Source organism: Castor canadensis, chromosome 2, assembly GCF_047511655.1.
Source record: "Castor canadensis chromosome 2, mCasCan1.hap1v2, whole genome shotgun sequence".
NCBI classification, from domain to species: Eukaryota; Metazoa; Chordata; class Mammalia; order Rodentia; family Castoridae; genus Castor; species Castor canadensis.
The window spans coordinates 176,373,675-176,390,992 of NC_133387.1; the positions used below are offsets into that span (position 1 = coordinate 176,373,675).

Genomic DNA, 17,318 nt, shown 5'->3' on the forward strand with positions numbered 1-17,318 from the left:
ATCTTCTCTTGGCATCTGTCAAGCATAAACTAATGGGCTTGTCTCTGACAGATCAGCAATTTCAGTTTAAGAATTAAGAGGAATAACTCTTCATTCACAGTGAGAGAGAGCTCTTATGACTCACCTTTGGGCAACCCTTTCTAGTGGAGAAGGTTTCTATACTATTTGGGAATATACAAGGAAATTTATTCAGTTATGTGGGACCTTATTCAAAAATTGCAGTATTCACTAAATGAAATGGAACCAAACTTGCTCCATCTAGCTGTCTCTCTCTCTACTGACTTCTACAGTGTTTTAGCTTCTGTGTAACAAAAATGTGTTAGTCTGATTTATGTTGTACATTGATGAAGTTCAGAACATCCACCTGAAGATGGTGCAGTTTCAGAGTCATTGTTTAATAGACCTATGTAGAGCTGTACCTTCACAACTCTGATTCTTAGAGTAGTATATAATTTCCTGACTCAGAGATATGGCTCTCTTCTTGTGTACTGTTGGAGATAATAACCCATATAATTTGCTGATTTAAACTTCTTTTTTAGAAAAAATATTAGGAAATGATAGCTGTACAGGGGATATAGAGATTGGAGCCATTTCTGTAAGTTCTTTGTGCAAACACGATGTCCATTTATGTATAATCCTTTATGCTTCTTGGTTCCCTGATGTAGAGAATGTTAGTATGTTATATTTAGAGAATGTTAAGTATGTTAAGTCATGTAGGTAGGTTGGGAAAGTGAAATTACTTTTTTTTCATCAAGCATATATAAAAGCATTTATTGATTTTCTTTTTAGACAATCACTCCCTAATGACACTAATGCTATATTTTAAACATTTTGATTAGCTTATATTAATTTTATAGGGACTCACTGTAATATTTTCATATAAGTTTAAAATTAATCTTAGAAACTATTTTTATATCATTAGAGGTAGATTGGAAGCTATGTTGTCATACTGTCATAATGCCCAGATAAAGAGGGTAAGCAGTCTTATTTTAATGATATAAACACAAAATTGTTAGACTTGAAAACTGTACTTTTTCTCAAAGTGAAGTATTCAAGGAATTAATCCTGAGAACAAAACAAAAGGGCACAGACTTAAAGAGGAAAATTCAACATGGTTGGGTGGAGCCTGTTACATTGAGTCATTGTCTTTGAACTTTTAAGAGTTCTTTGGAAAGGATGAAGTCATTGAGCAGAACAACCTATCAGGCCTAAAACAACCAAGATGGCTATGAAAATCTGCATTGGAAATCAGAAAAATATCTCATGTATTCCTTTTCTCTTGTTTCTTCCTACAGATAATATTTGCCATAAATGGTCACTTCAAACTATTCTTCAGTGATTGAGTTTATCCTTGAAGGGATAACACAATGCCCAGTGCTTCACTTACCACTCTTTCTCCTGTTTCTTGGAATATATGTGGTCATAGTGGTGGGGAATCTTGGCATGATCCTCTTAATAACTATCAGTTCTCAACTTCACTCTACAATGTATTATTTTCTCAGTCATTTGTCCTTCATTGATCTCTGCTACTCCTCTGTCATTACCCCTAAGATGCTGGTCAACTTTATGTCAGAGAGGAACATCATCTCCTTTCTGGAGTGCATGACACAACTTTACTTCTTTCTGATTTTTGTCATTGCAGAAGGCTACCTTCTGATGCCATGGCATATGACTGTTATGTTGCTATTTGTAGATCTCTGATTTATAATCTTGTCATGTCCCACAGGGTCTGTTTCATAATGATGGCTGTGGTATATTCACTGGGTTTCTTTGGGGCCACAGTCCATACCAACTGCATGTCAGTGTTGTCCTTCTGTGGGTCTCATATTGTCAGCCATTATTTTTGTGATATTGTGCCCTTGTTGAGTCTGTCTTGCTCTAGCATTCACATCAGTGAGGTGCTGCTGTTTATTATTGGAGGAGTTAACACTTTAGCACCCACATTGGCTGTTCTCATCTCTTATGCGTTCATCCTCTCTAGTATTGTCCGTATTCATTCCACTGAAGGATGGTCCAAAGCCTTTGGTACTTGTAGCTCTCATCTTATGGCTGTGGGCATCTTTTTTGGATGTATAACATTCATGTATTTCAAGCTACCTTCCAGCACTGCTGTGGAACAAGAGAAAGTGTCCTCTGTGTTCTACACCACAGTGATCCCCATGCTGAATCCTCTGATCTACAGCCTGAGGAACAAGGATGTAAAAAATGCACTGAAAAAGGTGACTGGGGGGAGGCGGTCATCCTAACAAAGTAAGTGCTCAAAAAGAGCAAGAAAAAATGAACGAGATGAAAAGTTTCCCTGGGTTCTTTAAAATCTTCTATCTCTCTTTCAGACAGAAAATTCATCGCTATTCATAAAATGTGTATCACCATGTTTAGTAAAGTAAGCCAGCCTCAGAAGGACAAAGGATAAATGCTTTTCCTTATACACATGCATGCATATACATATACCTGTATATATATATATATATAGAGAGAGAGAGAGAGAGAGAGAGAGAGAAAGAGAGAGAGAGAGAGAGAACATGATTGTATTTTTGGATCTGTCTGAGGGGACTACATGGAATCAGGAGAAGAAAGAAGGATGAGCATGAATAATATTGAAATGCAATGGATTTGTGCATGAAGATAGTATAATGAAATGCATTGTAAACTACTGAACAATAGAGAAAGATAATGCAATAGAGCGGATTAATCTGATTAAAGCATTACATATATGTATATATCTGAAATACCAAGGAGAACCCTCCTCGAATAATCAATATACACCCAATAAAATGAAGCACAGAAGGTAAATCAGGTCCTTTTTGGAAATGGGTACTAGTAGGAGGGTGGAGGATAAAGAGAGAAGGTGAAGGAGGGTGAATGTGGTGGATGTATTTTACATTGGTGTGTAAATATAGAACAATAAAACTTGTTGAAATTGTTCTAAGGAGGGAGCGAGAATGACTGAGTATAATGGAGGTGGTGAATCTAATTAAATATATTCTATAAGTACATATGTTAAAGTCATAGTGTATCCCCTGTACAACTATTATATGCAAATAAAATATAAAATAAAATATTTGTCTTATACTTGAGAATGATCCAGTGTAATTTTCTGAGAGTTGATATTATCCTTTGAAATGTTTCACAGAAATAGGAATTTGACAAAAGAGGGCGAGTAAATTAATTTTTCTGCTGGAAATTCAAGATTAAGAAATCATATGGGAAGGAGGGTCTTTCTGAGTGTTAGTACAAGAATGTTTCTGCCTGAATTTGCATGAAAATTCTGTTAATATTCCATTTTCTGAGGAAATCAATCTATCAATTTTCCTCACATGTTGTTTCACTCACTGTGAAGAGAAATTGCACAGAACCAGCTGTCTTAGTCACCTTGGGGAAATTGTTGGTTCTTTTTTAAAAAAAAATCTTGAATTTTATTATACTATAATTTTCAAGTTAAACACACTTTGATGATTGCAAAATATAAGATTTAAATTAAGCATAATAAAGACTGTAAGACAGTAGTCTAATGATCAACAGAGAATATAAAATATTCCTTATAAATAGGAATGTATTTCAGTGGATTAGTTTCCAGTGTGCAAAAAAACAAGTATGGGTATAAATGGGAAATTCATTTTGATAACTATGACCTTTTCCCACATCTCACATTTCTATAACATCATCTCATATATTTAGGATGAGATCCTATATTGTCACAAGTTTCAACTTGCCAATCACCTGCCTGCACACACTGATACCCAGGTATGTACAGTGAGGGAGGAATTCTTCATCTCATGGAGCTAATAACAAATGACTGTCTTGGAATCTGAATTAGATTTCCATGATATCTGTAAGAATTTTCCACCAATTTAGTGAGTTAAAACAATAAACATTTATTCTCCTACAGTTCTAGAGAGCAGACATTCAAAAATACTTTGAAGGGGACAAGTTAAGGTTTTGGCTAAACCTCGTTCTTTCAAGAATTTCTAGGGTAGAATCTATTTCTTGCCTCTTCCAAGTTCATGTGGCTGTGGCATGCCTTAGTTTGTAGTTGTATCATTCCAATCTCTGCCTTTGTAGTTACAAAAGAAGACTTGTGTGAAATTTTTCTCTGTCATATCTTCTGAGGGTGTATTTGATTGCTTTTAAGACCCACTTAAATTTTCCTTGATAATCTGCTCATATCATGATCCCAAACATAGTCACTTCTGCAAAGTCTATTTTTCCCTTTTCCATATAAAGTTACATTTACAGGTGCTATGGAATATGGTGTGGATATCTTTGAAGTGATACTGTGAGCCTGCTACATGTCTTCAGGGACCCATATACCTCTGAGATTAATTTAAATGTCACATTCATTTTCTCTCCAGTATTCAGAGTATTGAGTACTCTGAATGGAGTATCATGGAAAAATTAATTATGCCAATTAACTAAATTAATTCCCAAATTAACTTTATTAATCACAAACTACAAAATGTTAATTTCACTCATTCAAGGTATATATCCAAATGCTTGGAAGAAAAACACATGCTGACTCCAAGTTATTGTCAGTGACTGTCATTATGTAGAAATGATGCTTTCATTTGTTTCATGGTCTGCATCTTAGTCATCATTAAAGGCATTCATTGTCCTTTAATATCTGTCATTTATAACAAACACTAGTACCATGGCCAGCCATGATGATCTTACTTCGTTTTGCTCTTGGAACTAATTGTTTTCTTGGAATGATTGGAAGGAGATCCTCTTCTACATTCAATAAAATTGTTTATTTCAGTCAGATGGTATCTAAGCTGGAGGGAAGTCACGAATAGGTCCTAAATGCTATTCACAAGCAGTAAATCTACCTCCACCATCACCTATGTACAGAATAGTTTTGCAGAAGGGCATTGGCATGAATGAGAGAACAGGTACACATGGTAAGACATTACTTCTTCCACTGTCATAGGGATGAATTGTGGAGTTTATTAATTTCTTACTTCCTGCAGGACCTCCTACTTTAAAATTACATTTGGAATTATACATTATGTCTTAGCATGAATTTCCTATGAAATAAAAGATTCTACTTTCCAGATAAGAAAATTAAAGATCAAGACTGGGCATGGCAGGTCACTCCTGTAATTTCAGCTACTTAGCAGACAGAGATAGGAAGATCAAGGCCCAATGGTGGCCCAGACAAATGCATACGACTTTATCAAAAACAAAATAAAACTAAAAGGGTTGGCGGAGTGACTCAAGTGCAAGAGCGCCTGTCTACCAAGCACAAGGCCCTGAGTTCAATAAAAAACTGAAAGAAAAATAAAAACACAGCAACAAAAGAAAGCCAAAATTTAAAGTTCAAAGCTTTAAATTGGCTTGATCACAGATAACAATTATAAAACAAGAGTACAGTCTGAGTCTCCTAAATGTCAATCCAAGATTCTTTCTACTTTTCATCAAGAAAAATTCTGGGGAAGAAATTTAAAGGGTTTCTAACATGACTCCTAAATTAATGAATATTTACACCACAAATGCTACCCTGTTGTATTTGGTGTTTGTTTTCTTATCATAAAAGTTACAGTACTAAGAAATTTGGAAAATAATGTACTTAGGTCATGTTTTGTAAATGATGATTCCTCATGTTGGAGTCTCACTGACTTCCTCAGTCATTTACTTTGGTGAAAAGAAAATTACACATGTGAAGCATCTTATCCAATGTCTACTATGCAATGGGCATCTATGATATAAAGAATAGTAGTTATATTTGACACCATTATATTTATTACAGGATATTAAGAACTTAAACGTGTTTCTGTGTGAATCAAGTTCAGAATCAATTTTATTAACATATTATGTGAATGTGAAATTTACTAGAGATCTTTGGATGCTTTTCAATGAACTTCATTAAAGAAACTAAAAACAGAAACAAAACCAAAACACACATGGCATTTCTTGTAGGCCAGGCACAAAGTAGCTGAAGTGACAGTTAAGTGCCACATCTCCTTTGACAGTGGCTCTCTATCAGGAGAATATATTCTTGATGGAATACAAAGCACCTTAAGCAGGAGTAATGGTGAAAAGTCCAAGAAAGCTACTTAAGCCATTGAATGACATAGCCTGAGGTCACAAAATACAGTACAGGAGCAGAGGCAGAATAATTACTGACTCCTGCTTCAGTGGGAAAGAGGTCATGGAATTTTTTTCTCAGGGTCCTAGAAGATTCTGACCAAAGTCTCTTGAACAAGAAGAACAAACAAACACTCTAACCTGGGTTAGTCAGTCTCAGAATTTGGATTTTTCAAGACAATAATTTGGATTTTCAGTGAGGGAATTGAAGCATTGCCTAAAATTTGGGGTGTCAAATAAAAACATTCAAACACAATACACAAATAACAATAAGCAAGCAACCAAAAATCCAAAAATATAACTACAATCTACTGTTAGAACCATTAAGATAAAGGTAAGAGTACTGTGAACTCCCATAACATTTGTCAAACTAAACAGGACAAATCCAAAAAAGACAGCCTATAAATTGAAAAAAAACTAGTTTCAGGAAATATCTATATTGTTATTATAACCTGCTTTTCTTTTTACTACTTAATGAAACTTCAGTCAAGAACAAGAAACTGATTTGGGGAGTGACTAATCTGCTATGGAATCCTCACTTATAATATGAGATTATAAATAAGGAACATTTTTCAGACCATCAGCATTATTGGGAAAGATAACTATTAGGGGTGGGGGCAGAATATGATATGATCATTTCTGCAGAGATCCAGTAAATACTGAGCATTCTGATAATCTCAGGGTACTATTGCTTAGGGGATTTGTATATACATGAGTGTGTTTTGATTCTAACGAGTTCTCTAGGTTCATTAAACTTCAGATAAAAGTTGTATATCACACCTTCCTCTGCTTTTCATATGGGAGAAAACAAATATCATGTTATACTTCAAGGTGCTGAGAGTTTTTACTATCAGATAAGATGTGATGTTTTACTTTTATGAAACAAAATAATTCATCCCTTGACATATAAACATTTTCATCAGTCAGTAGGAGAGAATTTCTCTTTGTTAGTCATACAGGGAGCTCTGACCTGGGCAGGACAAGCAGTTTTTAAGAAGCTCAATCTCTGAACAGGACCAGGTGAGTATCCAGTTCCAAATGTGACAATTGTGTCACATCTAATATATGGGCAATTGGATTGATAGCAGTGCTAAACCAAATACAACACTTTGACTTTACCCAGAAGTATTTACTCCTTTACTGATTTATAATTTCTTTATGACTTACTTCACACATCTGTGGGAATAGTCCCAGGTCTGAACTCAACCAGTTCTCATACAGACAGCCTCACTGGAATTTTCATGGTTTCCCTGAAATCCTTCCCATGTGTGTATTTATTAATGTTTCTTATCTTCTTGTACTCCAGCTTACATGTGTCTCTAAGAGGTAAGGATAACAAGGGGAGATAGAGTCCTTAGTATAATATTCATATATGGACAGAATATTAAATATAAATTCTTACCTTCTCATTTTCTTGAAGGAATGCTCTCTGGCCAGAGGAAAATAGGTCAAGAATTTTTTCACTCAAATAACCTTTCTTGCATCCTTCTGGTCTCCGACGCACTTCCTGGAGGTATTCCTTTTGGGTTAAAGAAACTTCAATTCTCTTACTCTCATCTGGGACCCTAAAAAAGATCTAATACTTCCACCTTCTCTCAAAATTTCCAACTCTAGAGTCACAAATACTTAAAATCCTAAATATTCCAAAATGTTTAACATATAGTCATTATTTAAACCAAGGTGAAAGGTCAAGGATTAAGAGGAAATGCACAAGTCTATCTTCTTCACACAAAGCTGGTGCATTTCCACCTCCCCACATTATGTATATATCTATATTCAACCATATTTTAAAAATATATACCACATTAAATTTCAATTGGTATTTTAGAAAACAAATAATTAAGTTCATCTATTGATCAGAATAATGATTTGAAATTCACATTTTCATCCCAATTTAACAGATGACATTAGGTCAGAACACTGAGTTTTTCATTATATGACTTGCTTAATGTTGAAATCTGGTCAGCAATAAGGTTCAGTCCTTAAATTTAAGCCTCCATTGACACCAAGACCTGTCCATTGGTTTGCTGAGTAGACTGTAAGTTGACCTTGTTAAACTCATTTACCATTTTTGTTATCAAGTGGATGTAGGAATTATTGCACTTACAAACTGCACATTTCTTTCCAGTTGGGGCATTCAGAGTTTTTAATGCACAAATATTCCCTCTGATCTTCTACAAGAGGTCTATGGAAACACTTCTTTGAAAATACAAGCATCTGTTTGTTTTGTTTTGTTTTTCTTCATAGAATATCTTGAATATCATTGGGGAAATGTAGCCCAAGGCTATGAGCAGTGTTTGTGTCCCTTTAAGGATCTTATGGGAAAATTTTGTTTTAGCCCTTTTTTGATTATTTAATATTCTGATGAATAAGGTCTTCTGAAATCAAATGCACCCTTTTGCCCCTTTTCCATATCTTCTTCTGGCCCTTATGAGCTTTACATAAAATTATGAGATAAAGAAATGCCAGAATCTCCTATTTGCTAATTTTTAAATAATGGATTAGAATCTTAACTAACTCAGCATAAAACTCAAGGGCTTTAGACTACAAGGAATTGTGGACATTTTTAGATGTTATGGAATGGTCCAGATTTCGAAACATGCCTAAGAAAGGGCAAATCTAGATCATGTTCAACAGGAAAGGCACGGGGATCATATACCATGAACAACATGAGAACCGTGATCACCCTAGAAGTCAAAAGAGACATACCAGAGATACAGCATAAACTTCTTTACTCATAATTTTACCTAGAGCCTATGGGAGATCCTGAACTTGAATCTTGACACTACTCTTAAATTTTTGTTGCTTCAATTTAAACAGTGTAATATACTGTTTTATAATATAAAGAATATATATTTTTTCAAGATTTTGAAGAATTAAATAATATAGATAAAGCATGTGGAAGTAATATTCAGTCATGACAAAAAGGAAGAGAAGAACAAAGAGAAGAAAGAGGAGTTGAGGGAGGGAGGAAGAAGAGAAGGAAGGGAAGGAAGAGAAGGGTAATGCAATCATTATTTTTGATTGTCATTTCTGAAATGGAGACGAGAATGACTGGTGCCCTGAAAACACACTTCATCAGCCAGCCAGTTCATGTTGAAAAAGTGTGAACTGATGGGAGTCAAGTGGTTTTTGTGGGAAAATGGTGCATACTATTTTATTTCTTCAAATCCAGGTCCCAAACCAGCACAGACACCAGGCATTGGAAAGTTCACGATTTACACCGATAACAATCTGTTGGCAGGTGAACAGAAGCATCTTTTTCTCCTATGCAAGGGCACCTGGATGGGGTTTGAGGGTCTCCCAGGTAAGGGGATGTTGCTCACTGCCAGGGTTCCAACCTGACCACTGTTCTTGGAATGACTGGGGTGTGAATAGATTCAGTATGAACTTTTGAGCTCAGGACCTGGATGAAAAGAGATCTACTTTCATTGGTGAGAAGTTGGTGGAGTTCCTGCTTCCCTGCCCTTTGACAAGTTAGTGAGAGCAAGAGCCATGAAAGAGTATTTCTGATTTTGATGGTGAGACTCTAATTATTGGAGACTTTTTCTTCAGAGAGTGATTGGTTGCCTTACACCCAACGCCATGCCCATCCAAATTCCAACAGGATATAAAAGAATACGAGGCTTTGGCTTTATTCTCTTCTTGACACGTTGACTGGAATATTCCATTATTTTTTCTACTATTTTACTGTCAGTAATTGAGAATTAGACAGTCTCCCCATGTAGATTGTTTTTTTTTGCTGTCAAATTCAGGAGGGAACATTTTGGTGATTTAAATTTGGGACCAACATATAAGAGGTTTAGGGTGACTAAAAGAGAGAGGGCAGCAGTATTAGGATCAGAGATCCTGGGTATTCTGTCTGCTGTGGCCCATACAAGTGCCATGATGAAACTGACTTCTGCAAATCCCACATCATCAATCATCATTTCCATGATGTTCTTCCCCTCCTCAGTCTCTCCTGCTCCAGCACACACCTCAGTGTGCTTCTACTTTTTGTCATTGGAGGACTCAACACCTTGGAGCCCACTGTAGCTGTGGCTGTTTCCTATGTCTTCATCTTCTGCAGCATCCTTCACATTCAGTCCTCAGAGGGCCGGCCCAAAACTTTTGGAACCTGAAATTCTCATTGCACAGCTGTGGGGATATTCTTTGGGTCCATCACGTCCTTCTAGTAACTCCCTGTACCAGGAGAAAGTGTCCTCTGTTTTCTATACCACAGTGATGCCCATACTGAACCCATTAATATACAGTCTGAGGAACAAGAATGTAAAGCAAGCACTGACGAAAGTCTTGGTGGGGAGATAACTCTTGATTTTGGAGATTTATAGATGTGAGAAAGTAATAGTTTCAATGATTTTTGTTCATTTTCTTTGATATTCTATGTGTAGTTCTGGTATCTACCCAGGACCTATTGCATGCTAGGTAAACGTACTAAGCTACATCCCCAGACCTAATGTATAAATTTTGAAATGTCTTTTCATGTATAGTTGAATCAGTTTTCACAATAAAATGAAAAGAGAGAGTCAGGCAGGGTGTGCTATGCCTGTAATTCCAGTACTCAGGAAATTGAGTCAGGAGGATGATGAGTTCAATGTCAGCCTGGGGTACGTAGCAAGATCCTCTCTCAGCCCCTACTCCACAGCTTTCTAAAAGCCAAAAACAGAATTTTGTGAAGTGAGTACTAGTGTTGCTATCTTTTGACAGAAAAACATTTTTTACTGTGAGAGAAAAGGATGAGAATTTAAATTTTGCATTATTTTTCTCTTCCTAAAACCTCAGGTTTGCTTATTGAGTATATGCTATATGAGAGGCACTGAGTTGCCCACTGATACGAATGTACTTAGACATGTAACAGGATCCTGGATATCATTAATTTTGAGTGAACAAGATAAATGTATAACAAAAATATAGACTATAGATTGCAATGTTGTCAACAGGTAATACTAAATATTCTTTTATAATTTTTTCTATCCAATGTATTTATAATCTTTGTATTTCTGCTTTCTTTTTGGCCATCATGAGTCACTGAGGTCTTTCTAGAAAGATACAGAACAAAGGAAGCATGTACACAGTCCATCATAATTTAATTATCATTGAAATTATTAGTCAATACCATTAGACATGAGAAACCCCTAGGAGCATAAGTATTAAGAGAAAGAAAAAATGTTATTTTACATTGCACATGATACAATAGATTACCTTGACATCCCTAGAGAATAATGAGAAACTAAAAATAATTATTCATTAAAGTAACAAGTGGTAAATTCAGACTCAAATCAATACATAATATAACAAGTTGCAGGTTACAAACCCCATTTACAGCAGCAGTGAAAAGATAAAATACAAGTGAATGTGCTTAAAAAATGTGAAAAACCTATATGAGGGAAACATTCAAAAATGCCAAAAATATACAATAGTCAACTTGAACACATGAAAGGATCTTTATTTTTATTGAATAGAATCACTCAACATTTAAAAATATCACTTCTCTCTAGCCAATTTATAAATTTCAGAGAACTCCAGTAAAAACACCAAACAAAAATTTGTAGAAATTTTTTTTACTTTGCTGAAGTATTGTAAGTTAATTGAAGTACAGTTGGGGTATATAAACTGCACACAATTTCAACACAAAAGTCTGTACATGTGGATATTTTTGAAAACATCACCTCCATCAAGATAAGAAACACTTAATTCCTTTTTTGAGTATTCTTTTGATCTCCATCTGCAGAGAATAGCTGATTTATATCTTGTCAGAAGAGATTGCTAGTATTTTTTATTGTTTCACATAAATGGAGTCATATAAAGTGTTTTAATTTTCTTCACTCTAATTGTAATTTAAATGTTCAATCATAAATTCATTTTTATTGCTTAATAAACTTCTTTTGTATGTATATACTATAGTATATCACTTATCTGTAATCAATTGAGTTGTTTGGGGCTATTACTAAAAAAAATTGCTATGCTCTCCCATGTCACGTCTTTTTTGGGTTTTTTTTTTCATTTATTGATATGTGCATAAAATGTTTGGGTCATTTTGCCCCCCTACTGCCCTCCCCCTCCTTCTCCCCCCCCACCCCATGGCTTCCAGGCAGAAACTGTTTTGCCCTTATCTCTAATTTTGTTGAAGAAAGAGTATAAACAATAATAAGGACAAACGGTTTTTGCTAGTTGAGATAAGGATACCTATACAGGGAGATTCCTTGCATTGCTTTCATGTACATATGTGTTACATTCTAAGTTGATTCTTCTCTAGCTGATGTTTTTTTCTAGTTCCTTGTCTCCTTCCCTTAATGGCCTCTGTTGTTTTAAAGTTTCTTCATTAGTTCCTTTGCATTGAGGACATCAAATACTATCATGTTCCTTGGGTTTCTTACATATCCTCATACCTCCTTGTGTGCTCACACCTTATCATGTGACCAAAGTCCAAACCCCTTGCTGTATTTGCCATTGATATAAAGTCCACATATGAGGGAAAACATTCAATTATTGGTTTTCTGAGCCTTGCTAACCTCGCTCAGAATGATGTTCTCCAGTTCCATCCATTTACATGAGAATAGTAAGATTTCATTCTTCTTCAAGGCTGACTAAAACTCCATTGTAGATAAATACCACATTTTCTTAATCCATTTTTGAGTAGTAGGAGGTCTTCACTGTTTCCATAACTTTTCCCAGGAACATTTGTTGAAGAGGCTTTCTCCATTGTATTTTTTTGGCACCTTTGTCAAAAATAAGGTGGGCATAGCTGTGTGGCTTCATATCAGGGTCTCTATCCTGTTCCACGGGTTTTCATGTCTGTTTTTGTGGCACTACCATGCTGTTTTTATTGTTATTGCTTTCTAATGTAGTTTGAAGTCGGGTATTGTGATGCCTCCATCATTGCTGTTTTTGCTGAGTATTGCCTTGGCTATTCATGGTCACGTGTGTTTCCAAATGAACTTTAGGGTAGATTTTTCAATGTCTGTGATGAATGTCATTGGGATTTTAATGGGAATTGCATTAAACATGTAGATTGCTTTTGGTAGTATAACCATTTACTTGCAAATGATAAGATTTCATTCTTTTTCTTGGCTGAGTGGAATTCCATTGTATTTATATACCACATTTTCTGAATCCATTCATCAGTAGTGGGGCATCTTGGCTGTTTCCATAACTTGGCTATTGTGAATAGTGCTGCAATAAACATAGGTGTGCATGGAGTAATCTTTTTCACATTTCTTTGGGTGTATCCCCAGGAGTGGGATTGCTGGATCATATGGCAGATCTATATTCAAATTTTTAAGAAGCCTCTCAAATTTTTTCCAGAGTGGTTGTACTAGTTTGCATTCCTACCAGCAGTGTACAAGGGTTCCTTTTTCCCCACATCCTGGCCAACACCTGTAGTTCATGGTGTTTCTAATGATGGCTATTCTTACGGGTGAGGTGGAATCTTTGTGTGATTTTGATTTGAATTTCCTTTATGGCTAGAGATGGTGAGCATTTTCTCATATGTTTTTTGGCCATTTAAACGTCTTCTTTTGAGAAAGTTCTGTTTAGTTCAGTTGCCCATTTCTTTATTGGTTCATTAATTTTAGGAGAGTTTAGTTTTTTGAGTTCCCTGTATATTCTGGTTATCAGTCCTTTGTCTAATGTGTAGCTGGCAAATATTTTCACCCACTCTGTCAGTGGTCTCTTCAGTTTACAGACCATTTCTTTTGTTGAGCAGAAGCTTTTTAGTTTTATGAAGTCCCATTTGTCTATGCTATCTCTTAGTTGCTGAGCTGCTGAAGTTCCATTGAGAAAGTCCTTGCCTATTCCTATTAGTTCCAAAGTATTTCCTACTCATTCCTGTACCAACTTTAGAGTTTGGGGTCTGATATTAAGGTCCTTGATCCATTTTGAGTTGATACTAGTACAGGGTGATAAACATGGATCTAGTTTCAGTTTTTTGCAGATGGCTAACCACTTTTCCCAACAACATTTGTTGAAGAGGCTGTCTTTCTCCATCACATATTTTTAGCACCTTTGTCAAAAATAAGATGGACATAATTGTGTGGATGCATATCTGGGTCCTCTATTCTGTTCCTCTGGTCTTCATGTCTGTTTTTGTGACAGTACCATACTGTTTTTATTGTTATTGCTTTGTAATATAGTTTGAAATCAGGTATCGTGATACCTCCAGCATTGTTCTTTTGACTGAGTATTGCCTTGGCTATTCGTGGCCTCTTGTGTTTCCATATAAATTTAACAGTAGATTTTTCAATCTCTTTAATGAATGTCCTTGGAATTTTGATGGGAATTGCGTTAAACATATAGATTACTTTTGGGAGTATAGACATTTTTACTATGTTGATTCTACCAATCCATAAGCATGTATGTGAGATAAGTATTGCTACTCCTGCCTCTTTTCAGTGATGATTGGTTTGGTAAATCATCTTCCAGCCTTTCACCCTAAGCCTATGCTTGTTTCTGTCGATGAGACGAGTCTCCTTTAAGCAACAAATTGTTGGATCTTCCTTTTTAATCCAGTTTGTCAAATGCTGTCTTTTGATGGGGGAATTTAGTCCATTAACATTCAGTGTTAGTATTGATAGATATGTTGTGATTCCTGTCATTTAGTTTTCGTAGTTGTTAAGGGTATGTTTGCATCTGAATCAATGTCACTCTCTACTTTCTTGCCTTTTCTTCTCCTGTGGTTTGGTACTGCCTGTCCTTTCATGGTTTTGTTTGCTTTCACTTTCTTTGTGCAGAAATTCCTTGAAGAATTTTTTGTAGTGGAGGCTTGGTAGTCATATATTATTTTAGTTTCTGCTTATCATGGAAGACTTTTATTGCTCCATCTATTTTGAATGATAGTTTTGCTGGTAGAGTATCCTCGGAAGACCATACCCCATGCTCTTCTTGCTTATAAGGTTTCCATTGAGAAATCTGCTGTGATTTTGATGGATTTACCTTTCTGTGTTGTTTGTTTTTTCTATCTTGCAGCTTTCAATATTCTTTCTCTATTCTCTATTCTCTGTGCTTGTTGTTTTAATGATAATATGTTCTATTTTGGTCAAGTGTACTTGTTGTCCTGGAGGGTCCCTGTACCTGAATGGGCATAGTTTTCTCTAGATTTGGGAAATTTTCTGTTATTATTTTGTTCAATATATTATGAATTCCTTTTGCTTGCACCTCTTCTCCTTCTTCATTGCCCATGTTTCTTAGGTTTGGTGTTTAGATGGAGTCGGTGAATTCTTGCATATTCCTTTCACAGTTCTTGAGTTGTCTTACTAGTAGTTCTTCAGTTTTTCCTTTAATTACCATTTCATCTTTGAGTTCTGAGATTCTGTCCTGTGCTTATTCTAGTCTGCTGGAGCCTGTACTTCTGAGGTTTTCCATATCATGATTCACTTCCTCTTTAATATTGTCAATTTTCATCCTGAGTTCCTTTATCTCTCAATTTATGGTGTTCTTTGTTTCACTTTGGTGTTTATACAGGGCTTCTATAGTTTCATTTATTTGTTCTTGTGCTTTTTCCTATTCTTTGTTTTTGTTGTTTTGGAATTTCTTGAGTGTCTCCTGTACGTTTTGGTTGACCCTATCCAGTATCATCTTATGAAATTCTCTTTGATTACTTGCAGGATTTCTTCTTTCAGATTGTTCTTGTGTGCTTCGTTGGGTTCTTTGGTATAGTCTCTCTTTGTTTTGTTGGAGTCTGAATGTGGGTATCTGTTTTCTTCATTTTCCTCCGGTTCCTGTACTAACTACTTATTGGGGGGGGAAAATGGTTTCCATCTTTTTTCTGTCTTCCCATCATTCCACTTGGTGTTGTTACTGTCCCTGTACTGTGTGTAATTTAGTATTATCTAGCTTGTAATAGTAAAAATAATGATATCTTGAATGGAAGGGTAAGAGGAAAAAGAAATCAAAGAAAGAAAAGAAAAAAGAAATAGAGTACAAAAAAAAATTAACAGGGAGAGATAGTGTACTAATCAACAGTGAACTAAACAGGCATTAGAGAGACAGAGAAAAAAGAAAAAAGAAGACAGAAAAAGAAAAAAAGAAAAAAAATCCCAGGTTCAGATGCAATAAAGTTTCATTTTTAATAATTCTGGTGTTACTCCTTCAGTATCCAGTCCTGGTGTTGGTGTTTGAGTAGTAGCTTTGTCATTGTCTAATCAAAGGAAAAAATAATAATCATAAGAAAAAATTTTTTTTAAAAAATAGAAAAGAGATATAAAACTATAAAAGAATTAAAATTTCAGGTCCAGAAACCATGACATTGCAGTCTTCGTAGTTATGGTGTTGCTCCTTCAGCATCCAGTCCTGGTGCTGGTATTTAGTTAGAAGCACTGTGGTTGTCTCACCAGGTGGTTGGGTCAGGAGACAGTTTTGTGGACCGCTATCTGCTGTTTCATGTTGTGGCTCACCTGCCCCCTACTGGCAGCCGGCTGCTGCTGCAAGTTTTATTTATTGAAGTTCACCAGGTGAGCTGTCACACCCACCTACTCTGGGAGGCTTTGTTTATTTAAAGTTCTCCCAGGTGCCTGCCCCTCCCCTCTTCTACAGTGGAGAGTCCTACAAGCCAGCTGCAGTTGCAGGCTTCACTTTCAAAGTTCACACAGGGAACTGCCCTTCCCTTATTCTCTGGTGGAGCATCCTGAACTTCAGCCACTGTTGCAACCTTTGTTCGTTTGAAGTTCTCTGGGGGGAGCTGCCAAATTCACCTTCTCCAGCAGGCTTTGTTTGTTCAGAGTTTGTGAGGTAGCCTGCCTCTCCCTCTTTCTCTGGAGAGCTCAAGGTGCCCCACCCTTTTTTCTATGTGTCCTTTTCAGTTCCTTGTTTTTATTCTTTTTTTTTTCTGGGCGGTGGTCAGACTGTCCAGGGGGCTACACTGGTTTATCCCAGTGGTGGCTGTGAGAATACCATGTGCCACTTATTTGCTCACCTGTTGGTCTGTGTCTCCCATGCAGGTTAGGATCTGGTGTCTGGCAGCTCAGGAACCCTCCTTGTTTCTCTGTATAACATGGCATGGAGAAGTTATGTGTGCTGGGGGTCCAGTGGTGTCAGAGTTTTGCTTTGTCTTGGTGGTGTTTCCTGCCAGGTGTGTCTCCAGCATCTCAGCAAGATTTTTACTTTACGGATCTCACACTATCTGCTTCCTCTTTCTAGTTGCCATCTTGGAAACTCCTCTCATGTCACATCTTTATGTGGACATATACTGGCATTTCTTTTCAGCCAATACCTACAAGTGAAATGGTAGATGTGTGCTT

At 36.2% G+C, this 17,318-nt stretch overlaps 1 pseudogene; it reads left to right on the top strand.

Annotated features, from left to right (window-relative positions):
* The first annotated feature begins 1,311 nt into the window (after window positions 1-1,311).
* Window positions 1,312-2,246, top strand: LOC141417865 (olfactory receptor 8D2-like; annotated as a pseudogene).
* The last annotated feature ends 15,072 nt before the right edge of the window (window positions 2,247-17,318 follow it).